This window comes from Tenrec ecaudatus, chromosome 7 (genome assembly GCF_050624435.1).
Source record: "Tenrec ecaudatus isolate mTenEca1 chromosome 7, mTenEca1.hap1, whole genome shotgun sequence".
Taxonomy (NCBI): Eukaryota; Metazoa; Chordata; class Mammalia; order Afrosoricida; family Tenrecidae; genus Tenrec; species Tenrec ecaudatus.
In genome coordinates this window covers 129,602,101-129,626,253 of record NC_134536.1, presented here as the reverse complement: position 1 = coordinate 129,626,253, position 24,153 = coordinate 129,602,101, and the positions used below count along the sequence as shown (strand labels likewise).

At 54.7% G+C, this 24,153-nt stretch overlaps 1 protein-coding gene and 1 pseudogene across 8 annotated transcripts in view; both read right to left on the bottom strand.

The window, feature by feature from the left end:
• Nucleotides 1-24,153, bottom strand: part of TRERF1 (transcriptional regulating factor 1) — a 262,302-nt gene that overhangs the window by 78,200 nt on the left and 159,949 nt on the right. For all 8 annotated transcript variants that reach the window (XM_075555104.1, XM_075555105.1, XM_075555103.1 and 5 more), the window contains exon 3: nt 879-993. The gene's annotated coding sequence lies outside the window, so the exon portion shown is untranslated. The remainder of the gene's footprint in view (nt 1-878; nt 994-24,153) is intronic.
• On the bottom strand, nt 9,516-10,024 carry LOC142452942 (large ribosomal subunit protein eL29 pseudogene; annotated as a pseudogene).

Sequence of the window (24,153 nt, the reverse complement as noted above, 5' to 3'; positions counted from 1 at the left end):
CCATCGCCACTCTGGACAGGAATTAGCTGTGAGAACTGGCAGGCTCAGTTCTAAGAGTGAACCTCCAGCTTGCCTCCGCTGCCCCCGCGATGGCTGCGCCCACTCTTCCCAGCACACACGGCACACCGCAGCCTTTTCACAGAGTTGGTTTCATTAGGATCTCGTCTCTTTGGTTAGCAAATGTGTGTGTGTGTGTGTGTGTGTGTGTGAGAGAGAGAGAGAGAGAGAGAGCGAGCAGGAAGCCCACCTTTCTTTTTCACTGATGTATCTACAGGGAGCATTTATCTGAAAAAGACCAGTCATGATGGCCACGTTCGAATCCAGAGGGAGCCACGTGAGGGCCACGTGGAAGATTCTGTAAAAACCCAGTCTCCGTGGCTCCCGATGGCAGAGCCCAGCAAAGAGAAATGACAGATTTGTCTAACTATCAGGAAGGACTTTCTAATAAGTACTTGGCGGGGAATTGGCCTGGCTGGGCTTCTCAGCCTCCTCCAAAGACAGTGCTGTGAAACAGGACTGTGCCCCCAAGCGCTCTGGGAATCACAGCCGGTGTAGGGAGTGGTCCTTCCAAGGCATCCGATCCCACTTCCTTTCACACCACATCCTCTGGCTGCCCAATTCCCCAAGATCCCAGATTCAGGAGGCGGAGGGGCAATCATGAGAACGCTCATGCTACTGTCCTCTCCATCCGTCTCCCCATGAACCCAAACGAGCAGAGGCTGCGAGCCCAGCGACACCATCTCCCTTCATCTACTGTCGTCCGCCCAGGAAATAACCCCACGCTTCTAGCACGTGGGGCAGCTGACAAAAAAAAAGCAGATAGAAGTGGTTAAAAACAGCGATGCCTCAACCTTCCAGGAGACGGCGAGCAGGCTCACCTGGATCTCTGCAGCAGATGGCTGAGTTGGGGGCCTGGCTCTGGGGGCTTCTGCTGCGGCCGGCCGGTCATGCTGCTCTCATGCTGCTGGGCAGGTGGGAGTAGGAGACCTGGCCCTGTGCAGAGAGGAGAAGGAAAAAGTCACGTCTTCATCGCCTGTCGCTGGCTCTCCATCCCCTGCCTGCATAGGACACCGCCCAGAAGCCCAGGGAGGTGCTTAGGCGGGTCTCCCAACCCTGCCTGTGATGCAGGCAGGAAGCGTTGTCCCAACCCAACCACGTGCCAGGCATGGCACTGAGGCATGAGGCTGCGAGGATGACTTAGACACAGCCCCTCCTCTCAAGGCGGTCTTAGCAGGAGAGAGCGACGCATATGTGTTTCACTACAATACAATGTGGTCAGTGCCGTGACCTCCCCAAATCCATGCCACGGCCTCCCTGTCCCACAGGGGAGCCGAGGCAGTCTCCAGGGACACAGTGCGCCTCAGACAACTCGTGATGAAGAAGTGGCTTTTTAGTGTCCGTGTGTATGAGTGCTCTTGAAAAACTTCCAATCTGTTACAGATGAACGCCTTAGTAAAACAGAAGACACAAGAGCTGCTGGGAAAGTTAAATGAAACGTAGCCACGCAAAACCCAAGTCCACTTCTTAATGGCGAGATTCCACGGACAAGCCAGAGACCAAACCCACGACCATAAAAATTCTGACTGACACCCACTCTCTCTAGGGTTTCTTAGACAGCCTCATTGTTCTCCTCCCGGAAGCAGATGGTGGGATCGAACCACCAACCTTGCAGGCCAACACTTACCTCCCAGTACAGAAGGTCCTGACTCAACAGATAACACCACCCCATCTGTACGGACGTTTCTGAGCGCACGTACTCTTGACCGGGGTACTTGGCTTGTGTCTCGGCACACACACACGCACACACACAAACACACAGTTTGCACACCAGCATCAGTCCACTGGACTGCCCCTGAAGGAGCGGCGTGTGGTCTGGTTGACTCTGACTCGCGGGAGGACCTGGCGGGTGGAACTGCTCCCTGTAGGAATCCCTAGGCTGTCGCCTCCATAGGAGCAGAGCACCACACCCTTTCACCCAAAGAGCTATTGGGTGGGTTCGAATCACCAGCCGTTCAAATAGCACTCGGGAGCTTAACCACTGTGCCCTCAGGGAGAGGAAGGACTGCTGGGTAAAGGTTTATGCAGAGGACAACATTACTGAGATGCTTGGCGAATCCATTTCTGGGTTCCGGGTCCACAAACTCAACTGTCACCGAGTTGATTCTGACTCATCGTGACCAGGTCTGATGGGGTGGAACTGCCTTTCTGGGTTTCCAAGACTGTAAATCTTTTAGGGGAGCAGGGGACTTTATAGTTCTCCCAAGGAACTACGGGTGGGTTCGAACTACTGACCTTGGGGCTAGCAGTTCAATGCGTAGCCCACAGGGCCGTCACCGAGGTCCCTTGGATGAGGGAGGGAGGGTGGCTAGAAATGCAAATGATTCCAAATCATTCTCTGCGGGAAGGAGGACGAGGGCAGGGGCTTTGCTTGTGGCTTTAGGTTCAAGTGCCGGAGTTTGAGGCTCACCAAACCTGCGCTTAACAATGCCCCCAACCCTCCCTAACCACTGCAGCTCTGGCCAGGACGACGTCCCAGAAAGATGAGAGCACAGAGTCAGCTAGGAAAACGAGCTGGAACATTGCAGAAAAGAAATCATTTCCAAAATGTCAAGAAGGCTGCTGGCGTTCAGTCCTACTATTTAATGCTAGAAAAATGATTTTTTTTTAAATTGAGAAATCCTTTGTCTGTGACAGCCAGCTCCAGAAAGAAAAAAAAAAACCCTTTAAATGTCTGCTGCCTTCATACTTGAGGGAGAGATTACACGTCATTTTCATCCATTTGAATGCTTAAGAGAAAGCGCCCGCTCCTCCTCCAAGCGCCTCGTCTTTAAGCAGCCCTTACTTTAAACTTTAGAGGATAACTCTGCAGAAGAACTTCCTTTTTCAAAGGCTTCGCTGGGTCTTTTATTGTTGTTTTTCTTCTAAATGCAAACATGCATGCCCTCGGTCCCTGCTTCAAACAGCTAAATCATCTGCAATTTGGGAGTTTGTTGCTCATGAAATTCTAGCGATAAGCACATCGTACGCATTCCTATAGCAACAGAAGGTTTTTGAAGCGGCGTCTGCGATGTTACAAAGGTCGTATATCATTATCTCTGAATGTTGGTGAGAAGAAGGTTATGGGGAATAACTGTTTATGTACAAATAAGCCAGCAGAGTAACTGGCAACCTGAACAGCAGCCCCTACCGAGAAGCTAAGCCACAGGGTGGAGAAGCAGAATTGGAACGCAGGCCCTTCCTTGTTGTGCGGATGAGTTCACCGTCCTCACCCTCAACGCAGAAGCCCTGGTGGCATCGTGGTTACGCATTGAGCTGCTAGCTGCGAGCTCAACAGTTCGAAACCGCCAGCCGCTCCCTGGAAAGGCCAGGCTTCCTACTCCCATAAAAAGTCAGTCTTGGAAACCCACAGGGGCAGTTCTACCCTGTCCTACAGGGTTGCTCTGAGTCGGCATCGACTGGATGGCCGTGAGTTGAGTCACCCTCAAGATATGGCTGCGTGGACCTGGCCACCCCATGCACAGTGGATGGGACTGTTCTGATCCACAGGGCTTTCCCTGCCGGCTTACAGAAGCCAACAGGCCTGTCTTCCTTCTCCACTTCCGTCTGGAAGTCCCCTTGAAACCTGTCCACCGACAAATGGCTGGTGGCCAGGCTTGAGGTCCAACGGCTGGAAGGTCACTCTAGCTCTTCACACGGGGATGAGTCTCCCCTGCCCAAGCACAGACTCCACTTCCACTGGTTTCCTCTCTGGTGTTTGACCCTGGGCTAAGCTCCAGGCTTCTAAAGATGGGCTCTTCCTCAAAGAAACCCAAGAGAAATGATTCATATAATTACAGCTTCTCTTCCCTGCTAAGAAGAGATCATTGGCTTGAACACAACCAACTCAATCCATGTATCCATTTCCCCACAGTTACCCTTCCATTGCTGCTCGTGCATTTTGTACGTATGAAAACAGACAGTCAACAACTGCGTGAGACCAGGCACGGCCCCTGCCCTCAGGGAGCGTAGAGCCACGTGGAAAAAGCCAACTGTTAAAACATCAGAAATGACTGTAATAGGGGCTTGTTCTGAAGGAATATGGAGATCGACAGGACACAGGGTGTGGACCGGGGATGGAAAGGGGTCAGGGTTGGTTTCCCCAAGGACTCCGTCGTGAATCGGAGCCCTGAGAATAACCGAGTGAAGGGAAGGGGAGGACAGGGAAACCACAGGAGGAGAGAGAGCGTGTCGCGGGCACAGGGAAGCCCATGCAAAGGTCCTGTGGTGAGAAGGAGCAGGGGGCACTAAGGGGCCCGAGGAAGAGTGCCGGGTGTCACCAGCTTGATGAGCCATCTCAGGAGGCTCCTACGCATGGTCGTCACCAGGCGTGAAAGACAAGGAGCGGGTTCAAACAACGCCCAAGGAGTTCCCTGCAATGATCCAGGAAGGTAGTGTGCACACCTGCTCAAGCCTCCCTCCTCCTCAAGAGGCACCCAGACAGGGGCCCCTGTGCCCTCCTCTTCCCCCCGAGTTTGAGCACTCCTGCAGACTGCCCCATCGCAGCAGGACCTGGGATTCACTCAGTGGGTGAACTCTGACATGAGGCTGACCATGGCTGTGGGCTTTGGGACATGGCCAGAGGCTGGATTTATGAGACCGCTGCTGAGAGCCCTCACGATCCGGCTACTTTGAGGAAGCTCTGGAGCCTGGCTTCTGACCTGGCCCCTCAGCTCACAGGTCAGGGTTACTGGCCAGGCCTCTGCTGCGTGTCATGGAGACCGGTGAGAACGTGGGTCCTGAGCTGAGCACCCTGCCTGCCTCCCTAGTGGCAGTTGTTACGGGAACCCAAGAAACTGCCCTCCAGCCGGGACAGGGTCTGCGGGCCCTGCCCCACGGGCCAGCCATGGTGGTAGGAGATACCAGTAGCAAGTCTCACATTCTTTACCAGCTCCAACCTCACAGAGTCACCCTACCACCACAGGCCTCAGGCTCACCCCAGATCCCACCCCGACAGCCCCACTCAGCTCAGGGCCAGCACCCAGCAAAGCTGGGTTCCAGCGCCGGCTTCGACCCTTGGTCGGGTGGCCCAGCACAGGTGGTGGAGGAGGAGCAGCCTCACCAATGCCAGGACTCCTCAAGCACCTTTGAGGGCCACGGCCAGCGGTTCTCAACCTGTGGGTCTTTACCCCTTTGGGGGTCGAATGACACTTTCACAGGGGACACCCGATTCCTAACAGTAGCAAAACGACAGTGATGAAGTAGCAACGAATATCATGGTATGGTTGGGGTCCCCACCCCAGGAGGACCTGCATGAAAGGGTCTCGGGGTGAGGAATTCTGGCTACAGCGACCCTGTGTGCTGCCGTCACTGTTTGACCGGTGAGAAAACCCAAGTCCAAGGACAGGTCCTGGGCCACACCTGTGAGCTGAAGAGCCCCTGAGACTCAAAACACCAGCATGTCCAGTTTCTTCTTTCCTACGGGGGCCACACTGCCCCGAGGACCGAACCAAACCCGTCGGCGTCTCTGAGTCATAGGAACCCCACAAGGTAGAGGAGGGCTGCCCCCAGATGGTCTCCGAGGCGACAAGTCCTCAGACTGCCACATCTTTCTCCCACAAGATGGCGAGCAGGTTTGAACCACCAACCCTTGGGTTGGCAGTTAGGTGCTTTAAACCATTATGCTACCCCCACCCCCACCCCGCCGCCCAACCCCATAGGGCCAGAACCGATGTCTCTGGAAGCTCTTCCTAGCGCTCTGGACTCCTCTCTGTACCTCAGTTTCCCTTCTGCCCAATAGTGAGGGCAAACGCTGGAGGATCTGCCATCCCGTGTGAGAGTGGGGAGAATTGCAGACGTCGGCATCCCGGAACAAGAATTCCTAGCACACAGAAACAAGCGGTTTATACGGGTCTCCACGACGCTCCAAAGAGGAGGAACCACAGGCAGCAGAAAGAAAAAGAACAGCGCACATCCCACCAGGCAGGGAGGAGGGCAGACCCCCCCCCCCAGGGCAGGAAGAGGCGGTGGGGGGGGGGCCTCAGGATGCAAACCATGGGCTTCTGAAACAGGGAAGCAGCAGGACCAAATGAAGTGTGAAGAATCCCCCCATGCCACCCACATCAATTAGCAATTGGCACAGATTGTGAAGAGGGACTAAGCAGAGAGAGGGGAGGGGAGGAGGAGGAGGAGGAGGAGGAGGAGGAGGATGGAGACAGCAGCTAGGAACCAGTGAGCGCAGAGTCACCCACCCCACGAAGGTCCTCAGACTCGAACACATGGAGGCCACACTCCCGGCTGCATGAGGTCTCCGGCATTGAGACAATGGTGACGTGGGAGAAGGTCTAACTGTCAACTGAAGCTTCTTGCCCCACGAGCGGGAGGGCACACTTTCAGATACTGGGGGTCACCCATTCCATCTCTCCTCTTGATGCCCCAGCTGTACCCTCATGAGATGGAATCCCAGACACGCTGCCACGGAGTCGATTCCCATGCACAAGGCCCTAGAAGGCAGAGTGGAGCTGCTCCCTAGGGTCCCAAGGCTGTCAGTCTTCACCAGCGCAGACGGCCTGGGCTCTCCCTTGAGGAACCGGTTGCTGTGAATGAACTGCTGACCACCAGGGACCATGGTCAGGACTGCATGCAGCGGCACGGGCAGAACATGGATGGATAGACGCCGAGCTTCGCAGGACGAACACGGGAGCAGCTCAAACAACGGGACATCTCACATGGGCTGGTCACGGGTCACCAGGGGGTGGCAGATCCCCCCTGTCCACGCTCCAACCTCCTCATAGGCCTCCCACACCCTTGTTCCCAGCTTGTCTTCCAGATCTTTCATTACCCCAAGAGCTTTCGGACACCAGGGCCTTGGCACATGCTGGCCCCTGTCTGGGTTGAGGTCCTCGGTCCCCCCTCATTAACATTATGGGTTCAACCCCCACAAGAGAGATGCTACTGTCCTGACACCTGTACCGGTGAAGGATTTTCACCTGTTACAACGCTGTAAGGCTACACTGGAGCAGGGTGGGGTCCATTCCTAAGTCCTTCCAAGTGGTGTCTTAAGAAATGGATGTCAAGACAAGGAAGGTGGACAGGTGGGCTGGGGGTGGGGCAATAGGAGCGTCTACAAGCATACAAGGTCCATGATGGTTGGCAGCCAGCAGACACTGAGGGGCGAGACACGGGACAGCTCCCCTTCCATCGTCCCCAGGAGGAGGGGACACAGCCGAGACCCCCACGTGGGCTTCCAGCCTCCGAGACAGTGAGACAAAGCATTTTATGTCCCGTCCAGTCCCATGCTTTGTGGCGTCTGGTTAAGTTGCCTCTCGGGTTACAGCTTCTCTGCGATTTCTCTCAGCCCCTGGAAAGGCCAGCAAGTCGCAGCACATTTCTCTTAGCTATATACTAAGGGTGACGGGTGAGCCAGCCTCTCCGGTCAGATGGAAACGTGCTCTCCAGGACACGGTCTGCTGTCCCCACGCTCCACCACGGCACTTCCGGATCCTGAAGGGGCAGTAGAGTCACCGCGGGATGCCCAGGCCACAGGAAACCTATCACACTGGCATGCTGACAAGCTCACCAGGGGACTTCCCTATTTGCCCGGGGGGGCTGAGAACCACCGGGGTAGAGAGAGGTGTCTCTGGTGATGCAGTGGTTAAAGTACTCGGCTACGGACCAGAAGGTCAGTGACTTGAGCCTGTCGGTCACGATGTGGAGCACGATGAGGCAGTCGGCCTCTGGAGAGATTGACACCCTTGGAACTTTGATGAGACACGTGGACCCAGTCCTACTGGGTGTCTGAGTTGGAATCTACTAGAAGGCCGAGGGTGGGTCAGGCTTATGACCTAGTCCCACCTGGAAGTGGGGCTCAGGAAGGCACAGCTGTGTCTGGCTCCCCTTTCTTGTGTGTGTCACCTACCATTTAAATGTTGTTTTCACCCTAGAGAAGGCTTAGGGCATTCCTATAAAAGGAAGACCTTTTTTTTTTTTTTTAACAAGCACGCCCATGCAGGTCCCCCCTCACCACACCTTCATCCCCTTACTCTCTGTGATCACGTTTGTCCTCAGAGAGCCTGCCAACCCGGTGTCTTCTGGAAATACGTGAACATCCATCCACTTTCCTATTGGTGCAAGCCCTCCTGGCTGTGAAACAGGACCAACCAAATGCCACTTGAAACGGTCAGAACGGGAGCTTTTGCTTTATGCGAATTTCATCTCCCTACCAAGAAAATGATTTTTAAAAAGAGAGCCTGGTTCACACATTTGGGGGTGGGGGCAGGGACTGCAAAACCTACGTCTTAAAAGAACGACGGCCAAGGCGCAACTGTGGGTCTTTCCCCACGAGGCGGGAAAAAGAATGGAGACAATCAGAGGCGCGTGGAAACCGGGTCGACAAACGTGGGACAAAACCATTGATAAAAAGACCAGGCTCGCTGGTTGGAGAGAGGCTGGGGGAACTCCTGGGACTCCGGCCCTCAGACACCCTTCAAGTCTGGAGCTGGACTCATCCCCGCGGCTCTACTTGCAAACAAGCCACCAGCCAACGGGGCCAATGGTGACACCAGCAGGTTTGCCCAGGGATGAAGCTGAGAAGGCGGGAAGGCTGAGGAAGGAAGGACCGACGGAGGCACAAGACGCACATGGGAAGAGCACTGAGACACTGCAGGATGTTACGAGACACACTGGGTATGAACTGCTGGGTGGAAAAACAATTTGCTCTGTTGACTTGCCTTCAAATCACACACACACATCTGGGCGGTTTGGAGATGGAATGGCCTTAAAAGCCAGGGCTAATTTGTGTAAACTGTGCATGTGAAAGTTGGACAAGGAAGAAGGAAGACTGTACTTCGAATGAGCAGCTGGGTGAGGAACAGTCACAGGAGAACAAACAAATCCATCTGGGAGGAAGTTCAAGCGGAACGCTCCTTAGAAGCGAGGCTGGCGAAACGTTCGCCTCACATACTTCGGACGTGTCATCAGGAAAGACCAGTCACTGGACAAAGGATGTCATACTTGGCAAAGGAGAGTGTCAGGGAGATGGCCTGGCACGGTGGCTGCAGCCACGAGCTGAGGCGAAACCACGGTGTGGATGGCGCGGGACTGGGCAGTGCTGGGCTGGTCTGTGGCGGATTAGGTTGGAACTGGACTTGCCGGCACCTAACAACCATGTGCCTTCACTTTAGATCAATCAATAGGATGATGAGGCGACTCATTTAAATGCCAAGTATGTGCCAGGGGTAGGTGCTTTCAAACATCCCAGAATCAGGCCGCAGGTGGAAATCATCACTGCTTTATCTGACACGCACACAAGGAGGCAGAGGCTTGCAGAGGCCGAGCACCCACTGACTCTCAAAACCATCGAGTCGATGCCAACTCACAGGGCAGGACGGAACTGCCCCTGGGAGCTTCGCAGCCTGTAATTCTTTTTTTTACAGCGCCACATGGGTTTATTTGTACAACAAACAGCACAAGAAGACACCAGCGCCATGCAGGCAGCAGCCCAGGGCTCACACCAGTCCCTCTCGCCCTCACAGAGAACTCTACTTTGTGGGAGCCTGGGGGCCTTTGGGAGCTTGAGCTGGGGCAGGGGCGCCTTTGGAGCTTTTGCTGGAGTCGTGGCCTTGGCTGGAGCATCAGCCTTGCTTTGTGCCTTGGCCTTGGGCCGGCAGAGCCTCAGACCCTTGGCAATACGTGCCCGAGCCCGCTTGCCAAGCTTGGGGTGGGCAATGTAGGCCAGTCGGCTGAGCTTGCGGTTGACGCCCATTGGGATCTTGGCCTTGACCTCTGTGGGCTTCACAAGATCCTTGATGGCCTCGGCGCGAGCAGCCGCAGCCTTGGCGTTGTTGGCCTGCGTTTTCTTCAGGCCCTTCTTGTTGTGCTTCTTGGCGAAGCGCATGTTCCTCAGGAACTTGGGGTCCACTCCCTTAAGAGATTCGTATCGTTGTGACCGGGGTTTTTTTATGTCGTTTCTGTGCCATTTCCGGGATTGGTTGTGCGTGGTGTGGTTCTTAGATTTGGCCATGTCTGCACCGACGCCTGCAGCTCCCGGAACGCCAGGGACAGGAAGCGCCTGTAATTCTTTATGGGAGCAGAAAGCCCCCGTCTTTCTCTCTCGGCGTGTGGTGGCTCCCCCACCAGGGCACATACAGTGCCTAGATAATGGATCCAGTATTCGAACCGGTCTCTGGAGCACCAACAGACACTAGGCTTTGTCTGTTTCCTCCACGACCTTCCACCCCTGTGCCCCCTCTCGGCCCACTGGCAGCGCTGTGATTTTCTTCTGCCATCTGAGAAGAAAGTCCTTTCCATCAGAGGTCTGGATGGTCTTCCTTAATTGATTGATTCTCAGGCGCCAGGAACTTAGTAAAAATGCAGATCCTTGGTTCTCACCCCAGACCTGTTCATCAGAATCTGCTCCCCGGGTGCCAGAACATCCCTCTGGGGCTGTGCTGCCCAGCCTAAGAGCCACCAGGGACCACCGACATGGAAGTTCATCGAAATTAAACACGCGTCATATTCCCTGCTTTCAGCCTCACTAGACACACTCCCAGCACTCGACAGGGGCCGTCGGCTCAGAACAGGGCCATGCCCGCCCTCAGAGTGTGTCCTCGTGGGCGGCGGGGCTTCCCCAGCTTGGCACGGCTCACCGTGTGGGGCCGGATGACTCTTGGTTCAGGAGGCTTTCTGTGCACGGTAGCCAGGGAGCTCTCCAACAGGCTGGCTCTGCTCCCCGGAACACACTTGGCAGTGTTCACAAACACTGTCTGGGTGGTCACGGCCTTCTCACTGAGCGTGAGGCCAGGGACGCTTCACACATAGGGTCACCTGGCCCATGCCTCAGGGGAGAGGGCAGCGGGAAGCCTTGCTCTTCACCAGTGTTTCCAAAAGTGGGCGATACCATCCCTGGGTGGGGTGGGGGTGGGGGCATGATCCAGGGGAGCTGCAGAAGCAGACGGCACTTTACCCTGGATGACGGGCATCAGTATATATGTTTTCAGGGTGGTTTTTTCCCTGAAAAGGGGGTGATAGGCTAAATAAGTTTGGGAGCCTACACTTCAGAGTAATCATGACACCTGGTCCTCCATCTCAGTGACACACTGGCAGCAGCAGGGCGCTCGAGGGGACTAACGTGGCACCCCTCTCCCTTGCTGGATTCAGAACCCTGGGAAGCTGCTGTCTGGTCAGAGACACGTCAAGGATGCAGCGAGAGGCGTCCTGGCTTGGGGAACAAATCTCCAGTCTCATTGTGAAATGAAGTCCTTACCGCCCAAATCTCAAGGGCAGAGACAAGACAACAGAAATTCATTCTCAGCGTTGATGTTTGGAAGACGGTTTCCAAGTCCACACAGAAACCACGGCCTGCTCGTTAGGATATACAATCATTCGCTCATCCACCAAGCACCCCCCGTGCGTCAAACACCGCTCTAGTGTAGGAAAGCCACCGTGAAGACAAACCAGGGCCCTGCCCGGTGGGGTGGATGTTCTAATGGAGGAGTCTCAGTGGTGGGGAGCAGTAAGCAAGGAGGAAAAAGAAAGCAGGGTCGGGGCCAGAGGGGCGACGGGGAGGGGTGGGGTCTGTCTGAGGAGGGGAGCGGCAGCTGCCTCGTGGGAGATGGCGTTTTGTCAGAGACCTGCGTGAACCGGGATGGAGCCAGGAGTCAGTCACAGGGCGAGGAGAGCCGGCAGTGAGTGGCAAGTCCTTCTGCAGAAGGAGCTTGGTATGACCTACAACGATAGGGTGACAGACGGGTGTGTGTGTGTGTGCATGTGCGTGTGTGCACGCATGTTCAGGTAGGGGCCAGACTGCATGCTGACTCAAGGATACGGGGAGAGCGGGGGAGAGCTGGGGTCGCGGGAACGTTCCACGTGGAGAAGAGGCTGTCGGCGGACCTGAGTGGGAAAATGGGTGATCCATTTGGAGGCTGCGGGAGTATTCCAGGTGAGTGGTGCTGCTGGCTTAATATGAACCAATCAATGGATTAATTTGAAATAGTTGTCCAAACGGCCCGTTCCGTGCCATTGCTCTACCATTGAGCCTGCTGGGTCTCACGGTGACCCCAGGCACGGGAATGACACGCGGCCCGTTCCTTCACAGTGGTTCTTCTGTCGGAGCCCACGGCTGCGGCCACAAGGCCTGTCCATCTCCTTGAGGGCCTTCCTCTCGACCAAGAAAATGTCCTTCTCCAGGGACTGGTCTCTCTGGACAGCAGGTCCGAAGGACGTGAGACGGAGTCTTGCCATCCATGCCTGCAGGGAGCTTCTTCCAACGCAGAAGCTAGGCGTAAGGTTTCGGGGGCTCCCTCCTCCGAAGTGAGCAGCCACGTTCTTCTTCGTGATCTGTTTTTAGTCTGGAAGCTTGTTGAAACCTGCCCATTCTGGGCGACCCCTGATGGCATTTCAACCGGCAGTGACATAGCTCCCAGCGTCACGGCAACGCACAAGCCACGGCGTTCTCGGGTGACAAAGTGATGGACAAGAGAGGGCCGCTACCATTCGTATCCTGGTAAACAGAATTGTTGTGCTCCACACTCTAGCTCCTACACTAGAGGCTTCCAAAAGAGTGTGTGGTTGGTGGTGGTGGTGGGGACAATGGGATCGTTCCACAAACGACTTGAAGTGGCCCCACCCACTCCATAGTCTAGTTAGCATTCATCTTCTGTTTGAGATATTCCCTGGGCAGCCCTCGCTACTTCTCTGTGCAAACTCATTCTGAGTCTCAGATGTTCAACTTGAGATCCTTGTGTCCACCTCTCATACGTCAGGGATGGACGTGAGGTTTGGCAGGGAAGGCGGTGGGGGGGGCGGTGGCTCAGGCGGGTCCTCAAGAGCAAAGGCATTGCCCGGAGCCTCTCCTGCCCTCAGAACCATTAGAAGGAGAGGCTGTCAGAGCTCCTCCACCATCGTGCTTCCCAGGGCTGTGGGGCAGCAGATGGTGGGGCCCAGGTGCGCTGCTCCACACAGGGCAGGCAGCAGGAGGGAAAAGGCTGCTTCTCCGGAAGGACGGGATAGCCGTGCGGCGTGGCCAATGGAGACTGGAGTCTTTCGGCACACGCAAGCGAGCCTCCCCTGCGAGGATTCTGAGGTCTCGCAGCAACAAAACGTCCCGGAAACAAGGAAGGACTCAGCAGATCGAGGACGGAATGCCCCTGCTGAGCCTTAGTGACTGCACCACACTGGGCAGGTCCCCTGAATTCCGGCTCCCCAGCCTCCTCCTCTGTAAGAAAGAACAGGGCCACCACTCCCCAAGTTGCTATGCTGGACCCAATTCAGGGATGCCTATGTTGAGGGTGGACGACCCTCTCCGGTCCCCGAGTTGAAGTCTGTGACAGACACAGACTGACTATCTGCGGCCCCCAGGCTGGTTTGTGCTCACTTATATTCCGCAGTAGCACTTTCAAGGTGCCCCGGTGGCACAAGGGCAAAGTACTCTGCTGCTAACACGAAGGTTGCTGGTTCCCACCCACCCAGCGGCTCCCCGAAGAAAATACCTGGCAGTCTGCTCCCCAGGAAAGGCCATAGCCCAGAAAGCTCCACCGGACCATCCTACGCTGTCACGTGGTGTCATTACCGACCCAAACAACACAGCTTGCCTTCCATCAATTCACCAGCCAACAGTCACGCACTCACTGAGTCTTGGAGCTGGGGGTGGGGGTGTCCTCAGAAAGCGTTATTCAGATGCAGCGCCTCCCTCCAGGAGCATCTGGGCACTAGTGAGACAGGCATTGTGGTGGTCCCACCATTCCATGCACACTGGAGGATCCATAAAAGGGCAGGGATGGTATCCAACTGCCAGTGAGGTCACAGCCTGGGGGGCCTCCTGGTGGGCGTGGCCTTCTCATAGGGAGGGTGCTGGGCACCTCCCCTCTCTCTGCCTTCACCTTCCTGCTGGCAGGCCAGTCTGGGACCCGATGCTTCCACCGCCATTGGATCCACAAGACTTTGCACGCACCGGCCTGCGATCTTCCTGTATTCTGCATTATTGCACGTGGCTGCGTGAGTCCGAGGAGGGACTTGCGGACTAGTATTGGACTTACAGACTTGAGTTGTACTGGGCTGGGATATCTTCTTGATACATAATTGATATAAGGCTCTCTCTTACACATATATGAGCGTTACTGGACTTGTTTCTCTGGTCAACCTGGCTTAACACATTAACCAATATTCCTCTTAACACTTGGCCCTTGGTGCCTGGGCGTTCACTGCCTAGAGATGGTTTTGTGCTTTTAGAGCCACCTGCCTTTGGGGCTTGAAGTTCTCCCTGGTTGACCTGCAGCAGTCTGGGAAACCCACAGGGGCAGTTCTACCCTGGCCCACAGGGTCACTCTGGGTCAGCATCGACTTGATGCAGTGAGTTTGGTCTGGTTTGAGACCTGTGGCTTGCAGGGGCGGCCCTGGGGATGGGGACAGCACCCACAGCCCCTCTCCAGGTCTGGAAAGGGGGCCTGGCTACTTCTGCAGAAGCAGGAAAAGAGAGTGAGCACACAGCAGGCCCGGCAGGGAGAGGTGCTTGCCCTTGGGCAGGCCTTGCTCACAGCCCCTTCGCCCTCTCCTCCGTGGGCCCGACGCCAGGGTGGGCCAGGGCCGGGACACCCACTCCTGACCCCCGGGTCACCCGTGGCTCTGCACCTCTCCAGCACCGCCCAGCGAGCGTCTTCAGGAGAAGGCCCGGTTCTGAGTCATCTGCCGCGGAGAGGAGGCCTTGTAAAAATAACTCCAAGTAAGCGGTTCTTGTATTCATTTTATTCAAGAGACAAAGAAAAGCAGGGCAGGAAGCAGAGGAGGGAAGTGCCGCTCACATCAGCTTTCTCCCAAGTGACAAGCAGCCAGGAACTCACTCCCAGAGCCTCGTCTGGGCACGCTCCTGGGGGGGTGATTACATAAGGGTCTTCTTTCTACCTTCTCCTCTCTCCCGGCCACCTCTCCTCCAGCACAACCTGCTCCACAGCCCCGCGGCGTGTCCTCTCCAGACGGAGGGCTCGGCCCTGGGGTGAACGATCCGTGGTCGGGCTGCCAGTACTGTGACAACATGAAGGGAACCTGGCCGGCAGCCGAGGCTCAGGGCCTTGACGGCAAACATGACTTGGTTTCCTCGAAAGGCCCAGGCATTAAAAAGGTGGTGACTTCTTGGCTAGGGGCCTTGGGAGCACCCTTGCCATCGGTCTCCCCAGGGCTCCCTGGGCTTCAGGAGGGGCGGTGTGGGCCACCCTCTCTGTGTTCGTCTGGGGACTTTAGAGAAACAAATCCACAGAAACTCATATGTGTAAGAGAGTTTTCTATAAAGGGTTAAGTGCGCATCAAGAGAACATCCCAACCCAGTGCTGCCCAAGCCCACAAGTCCAACATTAGCCCGTATGTCCGACACCAATCCACAATGTCCTCCTCCATCTCACAAAACACACGCAGTGACACCGACTGCAGGAGGAAAGCCGAGTCAGTGAATGTGTAAACATCTCAGCACTGGCAGGGATCTCCACACGGGTGCTCCAGCACCCAGGGCTGCATCAGGGTAGGTCCATGTGGCTTCTCCTCAGGGGTGTCTTGCAGGAAGTGAGCCTTGCCAGCTGAAGCAGGGAACTGGCTAAGGCAGCTGCACCCTGGTCCGACCATCACAAAGCAAGAGACCTGAAAACTAGAAAGGTGAGGCTCACTGAGCCATTTATCTCTCCGCCCTTCAATTACTCCCACATGTGTTTATCGGCCAGGTGGGCACAGTAACCTAACTTCCTCCCTCTCTCACTCAGCATTCTGGGGAGGTGGCCTTGGGTTATGGAGTTCCTTCCCCTGGAGAAGGCGAGGTCCGAAAGCGGCTGGGGAGCAGGAACGGAGACTGGGGAGCAAGTGACGCTGGATGGTGGGGAGACCGGCAGAAGTGTAGCCATAAGGCTTCTATTTATTTATTTATTAAAAAAATTTGTTTTGCCATAATGCTTTTAGTCAGCATTTACAAAACACGGCCGTGACCGGAAGCCACCTTCACAGTGGTGCTGGCTCCTCCCGGTTCACGACGAAGGACGAACAGACAGCTACTTTTAGACACGCGGGCGCACTCACAGATGAAGGAACAAAAAGCCACAACCACGCACGGGACGTCTAAAGTCAGAACTCTGGCCAATGCCAGTGAAAGAAGAACCACGAACAAGCCCGTTACTCTGTGCTTTGATCTCACCCTTATCTACGAGGGGGGAAAGGGGTCTGATCTGGAGGATAGTTCTACCTGGACCGCACACTCTTCACCAACAGAAGGCTCCGGCCTCCCGGAAGCCCCGCTCACCCAACGCTTTCAGCAATCAGCAAGCACGGGAGGGCAGAGGTCCTAGCGCCCATTCATTCAGAAGGCAGTTACCGCCCGACTGTTGTGTGCTGGGTCCTCTCCTAGGCGATGGGCATCTCACAGCCCCCCCCACCCCCAAGGATCCAAGTCCCTGCCCTCACGGAGTTTCCATATTCTCGGAATCGATCTTGGAATCAAATAATTGGAAGAGACAGCGTGATAGATGATCTCAGGAGGGAGTAGCCAGGGAAGGCCTCAATGAGAAGGTGACATCCGGACATGGCTCTAAAGGTGGGGATGAACCAAGAGGCCATCTGGGGACAGAGCCGTGCAGGCCGAGCGTTACACAGATGGCAAAGGGCCGGGGCATGCCGGGTGTGACCGAGGAGCCACAAGGAGGAGGGAGGGGACGGACGGCGGACCGGGGAGAACCATGGCAATGTAGCGGGAGTCTTTCTCATGGCAGAACTGAGAGTCATGCGGCCAGCACATGAGGATCTGAGAGGACAACCCTCCACGCAGTGCGGGCAGCTCATTGCGCGACAGGACTGCGTCCGAGTGTGGCGGACGCACAGTGGATGGGGCGGCGGGGCGGCGGGAAGGAGCGTGCCAGGTTGGCGGTTCTCAGTCTAGCGCAGGTTTGCCCTCCGGAGGTCGTGTCTGGGGCATGCTCAATGGTCACAACTCAGGGACAATCGTAGCAGTGAGCGGGTAGAGGGCAGGGAGGCAGGGAGGTGCTTAGACGTGCTGTGGGCACAGGACAGCCCACAGCCGGAGCCAGGCCCCACGAACCTCATAAACAGAACCACCCGCAGACTTACCAAGGCCTCCTGTCTGGGTTAGGAACTCTGGCGGCGGCGTGGTGGGATGTGTTGGCTGCAAGCCACAAGATTCCCAGTTCAAAACCACCGATGCTCCCCAGGGGGCGCTTTCTACTCCCGTAAAGAGCTACGGTCTAGCAAGCTCACAGGGACAGGCCTACCCTGTCTTAGCGGGTCGCCACGAGTCAGTGTTGTGTGGTGTGGTCTGGATCCGGAGTGCGGGGTGCAAAGAAGGGGAGTGGAAGGGCCGAGAAGCCATGTAGGTGACTGAGTGGGAAGACATCCTAAAGGTGTCTTCCAGCAGCTGGAGAGTTAAAGGGAGGTGCTGCGGGGGGGGGGGGAGGGGTTTGAGCACACCTGGTCTAGTAAATGACTGAGGTCTACTGCAGAGGCAGGGAATTTTTTTTTTATAAGCAAAGGTCATTTGGGTATTTATAACATCATTCACAGGCCATGCTGGTCACACATCTCATTAACACCCCCCTCCTGTGATGGCTGAAACCGCTGCTCTTTGGGGAGGCATGGGAGGCTACCTGGTACTGATGATTCTCCGGGCCTTATAGGGGCCGAGGGCCCGATGTTCCCTGGGCTCCAGATGGCCACGGGTCTACGTTGTCTGAGGTAGTTAGTTTATTGTGCCAACCTGGTTGATAACCACATGTGGGGTTAATTGAAGGGCAAAGGGATAAATGGCTCAGTGAGCCTCACCTTTCGGGTTCTCAGGTCTCTTACTATGTGATGGTCAGACCAGGGTGCAGCTGCCTTAGCCAGTTCCCTGCTTCAGCTGGCAAGGCTCACTTCCTGCAAGACACCCCTGAGGAGAAGCCACATGGACCTACTCCGATGCAGCCCTAGGTGCTGAAGCAGCCATGTGGAAACCCCTGCCAGTGCTAAGATGCTTACACATTCACTGACTTGGCTTTCCTCCTGCAGTCGGTGTCACTGCGTGTGTTTTGTGAGATGGAGGAGGACTTTGTGGATTGGTGTTGGACATATGGGTTAATGTTGGACTTGTGGGCTTGGGCAGCACTGGGATGGGATGATTTCTTGATGTGTAATTAACCTTTATATAAAACTCTCTCTTATACATGAGCGTCTGTAGATTTGTTTCTCTAAAGTACCCAGAGTAACACATTGCCCTTGACTGAGGCCAGTGTCCATAGCTGAGGGCTCAAGGGCAAGGCTGGGTTGAAAAGGAGAGAATTTGGTGCTGGTGGTGTGTGTGTGTGGGTGGGGGGGTGTGACACAGGGAAAGGATCTCCAAACCCAACCACACAATGGGTAGGGAACATATGCAAATGAGGGGAAAACAGGGTAGTGTTGAAATGAGGCATAGTGTTCATATGACTTTGAATTTGGTTATTGCTAACCAGTGTGTGTTTTGATTTTTACTGCTAACGAACGAGTTTTCTGTCCCCCCGCCCCTATTGTGTTGGTGGGGGAGGGTCACCTGGAAGTCAGGCTGTTTGGTTGCACACTGTATTCATAAGTGACTTCCTTTCTCCCTCAAAGTCAAGCAAGTGCACAGGTCCGAGAAGGGGAGAGATGATCAGCTACTGGCATGCGGTTCACCCCTTCGCTCCGCCCCTTTATAATCTCTGTGATTCACCTGGAGAAGTTGGCCCTACCTAGGTGCAGTTCTTATCACTTGGAAATGAGAAAAAGTTCGATAGAAGCTGGCCCCTTGCTGCCCTTTCCCTGGTCTCTATCCAAGGACTCTTTTTAGCTTCTGAGTGGCCACCCACGGTACAGCACTGCGTCTCTTTCTGCCGGGGGCACCAGAAGGAGGAGGGGGCGGTCCACATGTCCAAATGCTTCCAGGAGCAGCTGCCTTCTTGGTCTAGAGATCAGAAGAACTAGCTAGTGGCCAGCTACCGCTATTACACGCTTCGATTAGAAAGTGCTGCGGAAGAGTCCGGGAACCGAATTTCAAGTGCTCGTGGAACCCAGACTCGCTGGAGCCATGAAGGCCAGATGACCTCCCTGCTGAGCCGTCACTGTGGGAGAATCCTTTTAAACCCTTCATGGAAGCCGTGGCCTACATGTATCTCCAGACAAGCAACAGCTTAGCCCAGTTAGAAAAGAATGGGTGCATGAGGCATTCTCTTCAAGAATTTCCTCTGTGATCCACTTGGCAAAGCAGCCACTTGGGAAGAGTAGAAGGGAAACTCGGGGTTGGAGGGGCAGTGCGTTTGCGTGACCACCGAAGAAAGCATTCAGAAAAGGTTGTCATCCAAGAATGTAAGCGACGCCACGGAATGTCACAGATACTGCTGAAGAGATGTCACGTGGTGTTTGCGTACGATTTCACCCACATGTTGGAAACACGGTTTGACTAGAGAATACGAGAAGACATGCTCTAGGGGAAGCCAAGAAAAGAGGAAACTTCACCAGATGGATTGACCTAGTGGTTCATCAATGGGCTCACAGATAAAAACAACAGTGAGAATGGGGCAGGACCGGGCAGTGCATCATCCTGCTGGATGCCGGGTCGCTATGAGCCAGAACCGACCCAACAGCACGTAACAACAACAATATGCTCTCAGAGAAACTATATATATATATTTAAAGCCCACTGCTTCCAAATCAATCCACACTCATAGCCACTCTTCAGGGCACAGTAGAACTGCCCCGCAGGGTTTCCAAGGCTGCACATCTCTACAGAAGCGACGGTGTCCCACGGGCTGGCCAGTGGGTTTGAACTGCCAACTGTTCGGTTGGCAGCTCAATGTTACAGCTTTTCTAATTGGGCGGCAGGTGGAAGGGAGAGCCCGCCTCACCTGACTTTGCTCCCACAAAATCTCCAAATGCGCTCTCAGGTCCACGTTTATGCGTGGACACCCCCATGCACACTCCGGTTCAAGGCCAGCCACGCCCCTCTACAGCTGAGTGTGAGCGTGAAACATCGCGACTGCCAGCCCGCCACAAAGCACACGCGTGATAACAAGAAGGCTCTGAAAACCACACGTCGCCCGTCACCTGGCGAGGACAGTTGCTGCTAGCCTATTTGTTAAACGATTAAGAAGACGTCTTTGAGATCATAATGCAGATGTGATTTTCTCTCATGCTTGTAATGCGGGTGTTTTATTGCTCTATTCAAAGAGCTTTGCCCGTGGCAGTTGGAACCACTGGGCAATCATCCACGGAAAGCTACCGCTCCACTGCTGTGAGAAGCCGGGGCTTCGACCCTTCAAGGACGGCTTCGACCTGCTCTCACCTTCTGTGAGAAGGCCCAGGTGTGATCCCGGCCCAGCGCATCTCATGCATTGTCGCACCTGTCCTAGGGATGGAGGCGTGTGCGCTCCTGGTTTTCAGCAGCGCTTCCAGAGGAGGCAGCCTGGGGACCTCTTTCCCAAGATCCGCCCACGGAAATGCTCGGGCTCCAGTCTGATCTGAAGTCGGCAATCGGGAAGGCACGAGACGGAACAGCATTTTGTTCCGTGTGCTTGACTGGGGTAATTGCATAATCTGTGGTCAACTCGAGACTCAGGAGTGAAGGGGTGGAGTTCAGTCTGTCAGTCGGTGGCAGCTTGATGACCTCATTTGGAGGTGTGCTGGAGACGGTACTGACGGAGCCCTGGAGCTGGAGGAGCCACGTGGAGAACCCTGCCAGCGCTGAGATGCTTCCACCTTCACTGGATCCACAAGACCTCCCACCCAGTGGCCTGTGATCTTCCTGCATTTGGTGCCCTTGCATGTGTTGCGTGAGTCCGAAGAGGAATTTATAGACTGGTATCAGACATGTGGGCTAATATCGGACTTGTGAACTTGATCTGGACTGGGCTGGGCTGGGCTGTTTTCTCAATGTTCAATTGCTCTTGTACATAAAGCTCTTTCTGATCCACATGTGAGTGTCCCTATCACTTTGTTTCTCTCATCTGCCCGGGCTAACACATGAGTTGGCGTGCATTGAAACCCGACTCGAGTCAGGTAACCAGTCTCTTGGACACTCTTCCCCCCATTGTCTCCCTCATTGAAACGTTAATGCCACTGGCAGACTGTACTCCTGTTTATACACTGTATGTGTATTTGAGATCGGTGCCTAGAAAATTACAGATGTTCTCCTGGCCCCAGGGACCAAGGCTTGCCCCCTTAGGAGCGACGCAAAGCCTCCTGGTGGCGTAGCGAGCTGTGCATTGAGCGGCTAACTGCGTTGTTAGAGATTCAGTCTTGGAAACCCGAGTGGGCAGCTCTGCCGCGTCCCACAGGGCTGCTGTGAGTCGGACTGGACTGGATGGCCGTGAAGCCGATAGTTGTGAGTGGAATATCGTCTCATGCCATAGGGCAGAGCAGACTCACAAAACGGAAGGCTCCGGGTCCTAAAGCAGGTCGTGAAGGAACGCCACCCATACCAGGAGAGCCTGCAGTGGTTGTAAGAGAAACAAGCTTCTCTCGTGTCAACATCCTGTAATGTGGGGAGCGGTGGTGGTGGTGGGGGGTGACGGTAGCAGCTAGCACTGCTCTACCTGCTCGAGTAAGAGGTCTGGGGTGGGGGGTGGGGGACTGGACAGGCACATCACACCTAAACAGGAAACCTCTTCGAAATCCTCCAACTCATTGCCATCTAGTGGGTCCCGATTCATAGCGACCTTAGAGCTGCCCCTGTGGCTTCTGGCAGTAGAGAGCCTCAGGTTTCTCCCAGGGTGCCGATGGTGGGTTTGAACTCCTGACCTTCTGGTTAGCAGTCCAATGGGCCACCACTGTGCCACCAGAGGAGGTCAATGTAGGATGGAAACCCCTCCACTTTGGATGGTGGAGGGGTTCATCCGTTAGCTGTTGACGTGAACGAGGCCCGAAGGATAAACAGATTCCATTAGGGTTAAGCTCAATGCCTGAAGAGTAACCTATTAAAAAACGCACAGTAGACGAGCCGCAGGCACGTACGTACAGCCTCTCCATCTGGACACCAATGCTTAAGTGCTGGGCTGCAGGGAACCAAAGGCTGGCCGTTCAAACACACCAGGAAAGACTTCGAGATTAACAAACACACCAATACAACACTCACCACCGAATACTCATGTCAACCCTACAGGCTGAGTGAAATGGCCCCTTTGGGTTCGGGGGGCAGTCAATCTTCGCTGCTGCAGTGGGGTGCCACGGGGTGGGCTGCAGTGGGGTGCCATGGGGTGGGCAGCTCGCAGGGTCGAGCTGTGGACCCGGAGGTTAGCAGCCCAACGCGTACCCCACCACGCTGCCGAGGGGGCGTGTTCTCTGTCCCACGAGGTTACAGAAACGGGAAGCCACTGGACAGCGCATCATAGCAATACCGTCAGGTTCTATCGTCACCGAGTGAGGGAAAGAAAAACCCATAACAAACCTTCTCAAGGGCAACATTCCAAAGCAGGTCAGGGCTACCCAGGACCGAGATTGGGTCCACTTCAGGGGACACGGGCAGAACGTAGAGGATTAGGAACAGATGGTGCAGGCCCGGTAAGCAAGGCCGAGTCTGGCCTCGGCCCTGCCGCTGTGGGCCCCTCAGCCTATGAGCACAGCTGGAAGGCAGGAGTCAGCCCAGAGGCTGAAAGGGGGTCGGGAAACAGTATGAAATCTGAAGTCAGAACAGGGGAGGCCTCACAGGTAGTTCCAACAGCAGAGTTGGGTCCATACACTCATGGCTACAAAGACCAAGCAGGAATCTCTTTCTCTGGAAAAAGTGAGTGGACTCAGAGAAAAGACTAAGTAGGTTCCAGGAAGCAGTGAAAACAGAACCGGGCAATCCCAGGTGGCAGCTGTGTAGGTGCAGAGGACTCTGGGAGGAAGGGGAGTATTTAAAACACCCCCCTGGTTTCAGAACTGGGGGTACTGGTGACGAGAAAGGGAGCAGGCTGCTTCTTTTCAATTAGCAGCTCTCGGAAAAACAGAAAGCTCTCTGACAAAGTATTCATCACACATGTCTCGGGCCCAAAGGAAAGCATAGACCAGACATCAGAAGCATGCACTGAGATCGTCCAGGGTCAGGCACATAAGTAAGTGACCAGGCCGGGCCGGGCCAGGTGTTTGCGCACCGGCAAGCGGTCACAGTGTGCAGGGCAGAGGCTTGGGCCAACTGAAGCAGGCATACTGGCTCCACGTGGGGCAGCCCCCAGCCGCACGTGACCATAGAAGCCAGGCGGCAGGGGTCGGACCTGCCCACTTTTAAAGCAATAACTTCCAGCTCCGGATCTTTTGTGGAGACTCTCTCCAAAGTGAAAAAGAAACAACAATGGTTGACATTAAAAAAGAAAAAAAAATTGTTTTTAATCACAAGGCACACCAAACACATCCAAAGGGGCTTCAAAGGGTTCGTGGAATTTTTTCCCCCATGGTCTTTTCACTCTATTTTCTTACCAACTTTTTGAAATCTCCTGCTAGGTCTAGGTCCAATGTACAACTTACATATTCACGCTACCTCCTACCTCTTGATTATTTCAGCTTTTGGAATTGAGCTACAGCTAATGTCGGGAAGACTAACACTATTCATCTTAACAATAAGAAAGCAAAAAACAAGACCATGAGGGAAGGGGCCAGGGAGCCAAGGCCTTTATCTTCCCAAAGAGGGAATTCCCAGAGACTGTTAATAGGAAGGAGAAATCAGATAGTAACACTATTACTTGTAGAGCTAACCAAATAGAGGAACCATAAATAACGCTATCATGGCGTTGGGAGGATGTGGGGAGAGGAATGGTGTAAATGAGCAAACTCGTCACCTGCCGTAACAGGAAGTCAAGAGATCATTTAGAAACCAGGAGTGACATTGAAGCACATTCTTTAAAGATATGGAGGGACCTGCTAGTAAACAAACGTATCTCAAGAGTTAAAAGTGGATGGCTCAGGTTAGGGGGCATGGGCTGGGGAGGAAGGGGCAAGGAGAGTGTTGTTTTTGTTATTCAAAATACTGTGCCCACTTCTCTCTCTCTCACAAACAAACAAACAAAACTCCTTTTCAAGAAGAAGGAAACATACATTTAAGGTTGTTTAGCCTTTGACTGAACCGTGTAAGGCTGACGATGCCCCACTCAGGAGTTGAACTGAAAATCATTGACTGGTTGGACCGGTTGTGGAGCTGTGGGCAGGGTGAAGGGAAGCAACATTTGGAACAGCACCCCC